Source organism: Daktulosphaira vitifoliae, unplaced genomic scaffold (assembly GCF_025091365.1).
Source record: "Daktulosphaira vitifoliae isolate Bord-2020 unplaced genomic scaffold, ASM2509136v1 Scaffold_2, whole genome shotgun sequence".
NCBI lineage: Eukaryota > Metazoa > Arthropoda > Insecta > Hemiptera > Phylloxeridae > Daktulosphaira > Daktulosphaira vitifoliae.
This window is the reverse complement of record NW_026099573.1, coordinates 40,474,912-40,482,187: the sequence shown is the minus strand read 5'-3', so window position 1 is coordinate 40,482,187 and position 7,276 is coordinate 40,474,912. Positions and strand designations below refer to the sequence as shown.

General features: G+C 25.1%; 2 long non-coding RNA genes across 2 annotated transcripts; both read left to right on the top strand.

The window, feature by feature from the left end:
• Window positions 1-425: 425 nt before the first annotated feature.
• LOC126899631 (uncharacterized) lies at window positions 426-3,672 on the top strand. Its single transcript, XR_007702649.1, has 4 exons — window positions 426-1,492; window positions 2,432-2,572; window positions 2,924-3,081; window positions 3,167-3,672. It is a non-coding gene; the product is annotated as an uncharacterized LOC126899631 (long non-coding RNA).
• Window positions 3,673-3,680: 8 nt separating this feature from the next.
• On the top strand, window positions 3,681-6,083 carry LOC126899627 (uncharacterized). The gene is made up of 3 exons (XR_007702645.1): window positions 3,681-3,803; window positions 4,409-4,545; window positions 5,803-6,083. It is a non-coding gene; the product is annotated as an uncharacterized LOC126899627 (long non-coding RNA).
• The last annotated feature ends 1,193 nt before the right edge of the window (window positions 6,084-7,276 follow it).

Here is a 7,276-nt window from a genome sequence, read left to right as displayed (position 1 = left end):
CAATAACTTTTCAATTTAAATTTAAAAATAAAAATTATTTTTTTTTAAATTTGTGAACTTAATAAATGTATAAAATTGTTAAATAAAAATGGCGTGAATACATATGTTTAGCATTATACTAAACTTATGTTTAATATGTTATTTAATTAGATTTTCACAGTTAATTTTTCATTGACCACTAAATTTCTTCTAAAGTAACAATAATTTTGAGACTCATTTTTTTGGCTTTATTAAGTACTATTGATCTCTCAAATTATAAGTGGTTAAATACTTTTAAGTTTTTCATTTATATATATGGCATCTATAAAAAAAAAATGATATTGATTTGGTTATTTTTAAAGTAGTTATGGTAGTTTTAAGTTTTAAGGTTTCCTCCATTAACAAGGAATAAATAAACCATAAATCTGACAAAAAAAATGCTATTGCAAAACATTTATCCGAACTATTAATTAAGATGATGCCATACAGAAAATAAAACGATTTTAAACATGTTTAGGAAAGGAAAACTTTATTTGATCTGTATTGATGCTAGTGACCCAAAATTTTTACCAAATAATAAAGGAGACAATTGTCTATGAAAAATCGAAAATTTTGGTGACAATACAATTTGATAAAAGTTTTCCCACACGAAACAGTTATGCAAAATAATTTATTTTTGTCTATACACATGTGTCCATTGTAGTGGCATTTCTAACATGACAAATTTCCTGTTAAGCAGCGGTAACTGATTACCCTCACCTTTCAACTGCTCCCTCGACGACAATCAACACTAGTTATTTTATACTTGTTAGTTATCGAAGCACCGTGATATCATTTAGTAGCAATCGCTTATCTGAATTTATAAAAACATTGTTATTATTGACGGGTGATAGGGCTTAAATTTGAATTTTTTTGTATTCATTTTTACCAAAGAGTTACACTATGATTTTTAAGAGGCTTACAAACTAGGCGTTTAATCGCGCGCGTACGCGTTTTGAACGCGAACGCCGTTCATGTTAGAGATGGGAATTATGGTTCACCTAAGTGATCCGATTCATTCGAATCAGGTCAACTAGAAGATCCGGCTCAAAGACCCGTTTGCGATCTAAAAGATATTTTGAGTCAATTGAATGGAACATTCAGTATAGTTTTGATTCTTTTGCGGTTCTCGATTCGCGATTCGGATTAGGGATGTGTCGTATAAACAAATGACATATGAATATGTTATCATGTTATCATTGATATTTGGTAAGCGATCAAATCGGTTCAGTGTGATTTATACGGGAAAAAATTAGTTTTTGGGGGATCCGGATCACTACGGTTCGGCGATCTGAATCATTTGGTTCACTATTTTGACCCGTTCAATGCGATCCGTTCGTTCGCGAACGACACATCTCTAGTTCATGTGCATACTACAAGCGTTTTGACGCGTTTTTACAAAGAAAATTAGCCCGCCAAAAGCTACAGTATAATCATAACAGATTCCAAATTCCTCGTGGTAGCATTTGCTCTGGTAATTTTTTTATTTTTTAAAGTATAAAATAAGTTAAAGTAAGTATGGATACATTAGATGATGTAGAAGTTGCATGCGTTGTATACGCCATGTATCTTCGTTGTATAAAAAAACAAGTATTCGTAGACATTGGGTTCACCCCCTAAATTTAAAAAGACCTCGAGAAGGCCAATTTCAAGTTAATTTTAGCTTTCATGCGAAGCTAAGAAGGTATTGGTTTTACTATGAGGTGTTTTTCTTTTTTTTTTGTGTCTGTTACTACTTTTTCTCAGCTCTCACCGAATGGATTTCTTTCAACGATACGTCAAAAGATCACAAATCGTATCTAGTCGAAGACATTATCCTCAAAAATTGAAAAAAATTCCTTTGTTCCCTGTAAATGGAGAAAACCTCCAAAAAAATTACAAAATTTAAAAATTGCTAATTTTTGAAATTTTTTTTACTAAAAGCTGCCATAACTTTTTCAAAAATGAACATATCAATATAACATTTTTTTTTATATTTTTTATATTTTATATTTTATTGATATTTTTGCCTATCATTTGGTATATTTTTTTCATAAATTTAACCCTTTACCAGCCCACAGAGGGGGATTTAAAATGACAACTTTTTCACAAAAAACTATTGCTTTTAGTTTTTTTGGCTGTTATACTTTTATTCTAAATAGGTGATTTTTAAATAATTATAGCTGTCATATGACAGAGTATAAAAATTTGGATGGAATTATCAATGTAGGAAGTGTTTTAAATAGTAATAAAAGTGATGATAGTGTAAATGTGCAAACTAATTCTAATAAATTTTCTTCATACTCATCTCTAACTGAATCAAATTTCAAGTATGGAACATATAAACTAATAGAATGGACTTTGCAGATAATATACTAATAAAATTTTATTCTTTAAGTATGACAAATTATAAAATAATATGTATTACTTTTAGTCTATTATGAGCTTGATGTATTCAACTAATGATGGTCGTTTTATTTTGACTGATGCAAAAGTAAACCATGAACATTTATCTAATGATGCTCAAAATACACTTACGAGACTTAATAAATTATTTATTTAAAGACAAAGCTCGGTAATATACACTATGTTATTTTAAATATTTATTATAAATTAAATATGTATGGGTGTAAGTTAAAATTGTTAACATGCATGAAAACTTATAGTTCTTATATAAAATAATCATAGACCTTTAATTTTATACTAATTTAATATTTCTATTTATTAAACTTATGTTATATTAAATATTTGTTTTAGANATTTCTATTTATTAAACTTATGTTATATTAAATATTTGTTTTAGAGGAACTGAAATTTGAATTTAATACTATTAATAATATATAATAATAAAAAAAAACAGGATTATACATGCTTTTGAACATAAAAATTAAAAATGAGTTTTAATATTACTATTTTTATTTTATAGAAAGTATATTTTATACTATCAAATCAAAATAATTCCATGTAAAGAAAAATTAGTGAAACATTGACAAAACTGTGTACGCCAGTTTTGGAGCATAGGTGCTATTGAAAGTAAACGAAAAAATAAAAACTCTGAAACATTACCAATTTTAACATTCTCTGGTAGTAATATTATCAAATATTTATGTTTTATATTCATGCTAATACATCCAATTCATTTATTTATTTAATATAAATATTAAAATAGATGAAGCTGAATCAGTAAAGTTTGGTTAAGCACAACTGGGTTTCTTCTAACTTTGATGAGATTAAAAAACACTGGAAATAAGAATGGCTGAAATTCGAGGTTTAATAGTTTAAATTATAAATAGTTTAAATTATAAATAGTTTAAATGATATAAAACAGTTAATATCCGAACAGGGCGTACTATTCTTATATTCAAGGAAAAGGGGGACGAACAAAATTTATGCAACTGGAGGCCAATAACGATTTTCAGCGTAATTCGTAGAATCATAGAAAGAAGTCTAGACCAGGCTTTGAGAGCACGAGTAAAATGTAGTCAAGTGCAGAGAGGATTTATTTGTGGAATGCCAGGAGCACATATAAACGCATCACTCGTTGAGGGCTGCTTAAGAGTGGCTAGAGAAAAGAAGGACAATTGTTGTATAGTAATGTTAGACTTAGCCAAAGCTTTCGATACAGTAGGGCACGACCACATCCGTCGCACGTTGCAATCTTTATCACTACCGAATAATCTANAATTGGCTAAACTTTATTAAAGTGGACTTTGTTTTCAAATAACTTATTGAGCTTACATAGAAATTTAGTGAAAGAAAATTATGCTAATGACTTATTAAAACAACTTGATACTATACAACTGAATGTAAGTTATTATTGTATAATTATTAATTATCTATCCTGTGAATTGTATGCACCTTTATTTTAAAAGATAATATTGTAATTTAACCAGAGACATAATTATAAGTCCTGGGATTAAACTAGTCTTTATAAAAAAAATTTTATGTCATTTTATTAACTTATTATAAATAATCCTCAGACTTAGTGTATTTGAAATACTCATATATAAATGATAAATATAGTTCACAGCTCTGCTAAGTATTAATCCATTAATTTCAATTATATTTTCATTTATATTTTGTTTAATCTATATGTTCATTAGTATATTTCCTTACAAAAATTAATTCATAAAATATGTTATTTTACAGGGTATAATTTAATTAAGAAAATTACTTTGTTTAATGATTAATAATAACTTTTAGATTTTGAACTAAAAGAAATTAATATTTTTATTTTTTGTTTAATTAAGTAGTGCATGATAAGTGAGTCACTGTAGTTCATCTATTTTAACATGTAAAATTTAAATGTATGAATCTCCAAAATCTATTTTAAATTATTAGTTGTATATTTTAGTTGTTATTACTATTTTAATTTTTGATACATATCATATTTAAATTAATTTTTATTTAGATACTAGAACAAGCAACGCATTGAAACTTCTACTGATTTCATATCTAGTACTAAGTAAATCTCAAATGAAAACAAACAAAAAGTCTGGGAAATCATCGCTAATTGAATGTGTTTCATCTTTTGTTATAAATATTTCAGTAGGTTATTATTATAAATATATGAATAGATGCATACCTTTAATTTCATAATTCATTAAGTATTTTAGTTTTATATGAACTTAAACTTGTGTCACATTTATATGTTGTATTGAAATTATATAAATTATATATTTTATATAAAATTATATAATTTATATAAATATTCATTTTCAAAATTTAAATGATTCAGAATTCAAAATAATTTACCTGACTTAACTCCAACTATTAAAAGAGTTTTGGGTACTGGTAAAATTTACGAGACTCTTAAATATATTTTATAACTGTTATATAGTTGTATATTTAAAAATGTATATCCAAAGGCGTAAAGCATTTGAGTAAATGTATTTGAATAAAAGTATTCAAATACTTTCATTGGTATTGAATAGTATTTTTAAATACATTTAATAAAAAGTATCTGAGTAGTATTTTAAATACAATTATTTAGTATTTAATACTGTTTAATATTCAGTACTATTAAAATACTTTTTTTTCTAATTTGCTAACTGTAACACAGCAAGCAAATTAAACTCAGTCAAAATGAATATTGAGAATAATTCTCTGTTATTTTATATGTTACATTATAGTATAACATAATTATTGTGCTTATATAAATGCTATTATGTATACATCTATTTTTAATACATCAGTTGAACCTACAATAGCCTATTGCAGGTTCAAATAATTTACTCAATTGTCAATAAGACATACTTTACAGGTTTTTACACATGTACTAATATTTATTTTTTTCACTGATTAGTCTCCAATAATTAATTTAATTTACCTCTAACAAAATATATCGAAAATAATAAATGAGTTCTCTTAATTTAAGAGTACTCAATATTTGACTCAAATTACCCTCTTGGTAATTATTTAGGTGGAACCTTTTGCTCTTAGTTAAAATAAAAACATTATTATTATTTTTTAATTGTATTCTTAGTATTTGAAATACTTTTGTAAAGTAATTGAGTATTACTCAAATACTTTTGTATGAAAAGTATTCAAATAGTATTTTAAATACATTTTTTTTTAAATATTTGAATATTATTTAAAATACTTTTTAAAANTTTGGCTTTGACACCATTCAGAATTAAACAAAATAAGTATTTGTTAAGTGTTGATAATGGTAACATTTTCCGAATACATATTCGCAATTTTTTAATAATTTTTTTGTGGCTTTTGGAGTTAAATATTTTTAATATAGTTTTAATTTTAAATAATATTTTCCATAAGTGATCAATTTTTATTATTAATATTTAGTGTAAGGTATCCACTTAACACCTACTAAGAATGGAGAAAAATATATATTTCTACACAATATGATGCTATAAACTGAGTATTCAAAATCGTAAGTGAAATTACTCACCGAGTCAACAATATATTATGATATAATATACAATGCATAGATAATATTGTCTATGTATGATCATAGACAAGTTTTTTAATAAAAATCATTTAAATAATGAGTATTTGAGTAAAAATGTATACTATATTTTTTTAATTTAAATAAAATGTATTGCTTTAAATGTACTTGAAACTTGTATCACTACTTAATCATATTACTAAAGTTATATTTTTTTATTGTTTTTTATTATTACAATAATCAAATAAATAAAACATAATAAATATGGCTTTGAACATTTAAAAAAAATAATTACTTGTGTGTGTATATATATAATATTATCAATATTCAATTTAAATAAGTTATTGAAATAATGAAAAAAGATAATATGTTAGGTAGGTCGTGGGATCCGTTTCCTGTAGTATTTCTGAGGTGTACTTAGTTTCTGAAGGATTCAAAAATGAACAAAATCCCTGGGAAGAAATTTTGCACTCTTCTAGTGATAGCGTACTACTTAAGGGACTTAAAACTAAAATTGCCACCGCAAATTCGGTGACTCTACGACCAATAGCCACCGAGTAATAAGCTATCCAAATTTTGGGGTAACGTGCCTGAGTACCACTAGTCAGTTGCTACCGGTCCAATCCGGTTTACATGGTTAATGAGTGCACTCCTTTTTTATTAATTTACTATATGTTTAGAAATGGTATAATTTATTCATTCGTCAACTAAACTTTTTATCGATATTAAAATAATTTGTACTTAATAAATTAATTTACGGATATCGCACTTCTATCTTGAAAAATAGTATTATTTTGTATTTAAAATATTCAAAATACTACTGTATAGCCTAATAAAGTTCGTTTTAAAATATACGATTACAACTATTATAAGAATAAATTAAAGTAATTAATATGTTGTATTCTTAAAACAAAAATTACCCTAATTAACCATTCTAAAACTTTGATTTATTGTTAAACAAAATATCTTATACACAATAAATAATAATACAAAATAATAAAGTATCTTGTTATTCGCATCCATACGTATCGATACTCATATGTACCATTTAAATTGCTCGAATAGTTTATTTTAAAAGTGTCAATTTTTTTTTAAATAACAATATATAACATTGACTCAAGTTGTTTTAATTTAATTTCTAAAATTATTAAATAGCTATCCAAGAGAATACAGAATATTTTGAGTATTTTATACTTTGTTCATTAAAAATATACAAAATTTGCAAAAACTGGGTTTGCTAATTTATGATACGATGTTAAGTATATACATTAATAATTAATAATTATACCACATTGTTATTATCTATACATATAAATAAGAGCATTAGTATGCTTGAAAATATAGTTATTTCAATAGAATCAATTGTTAAAA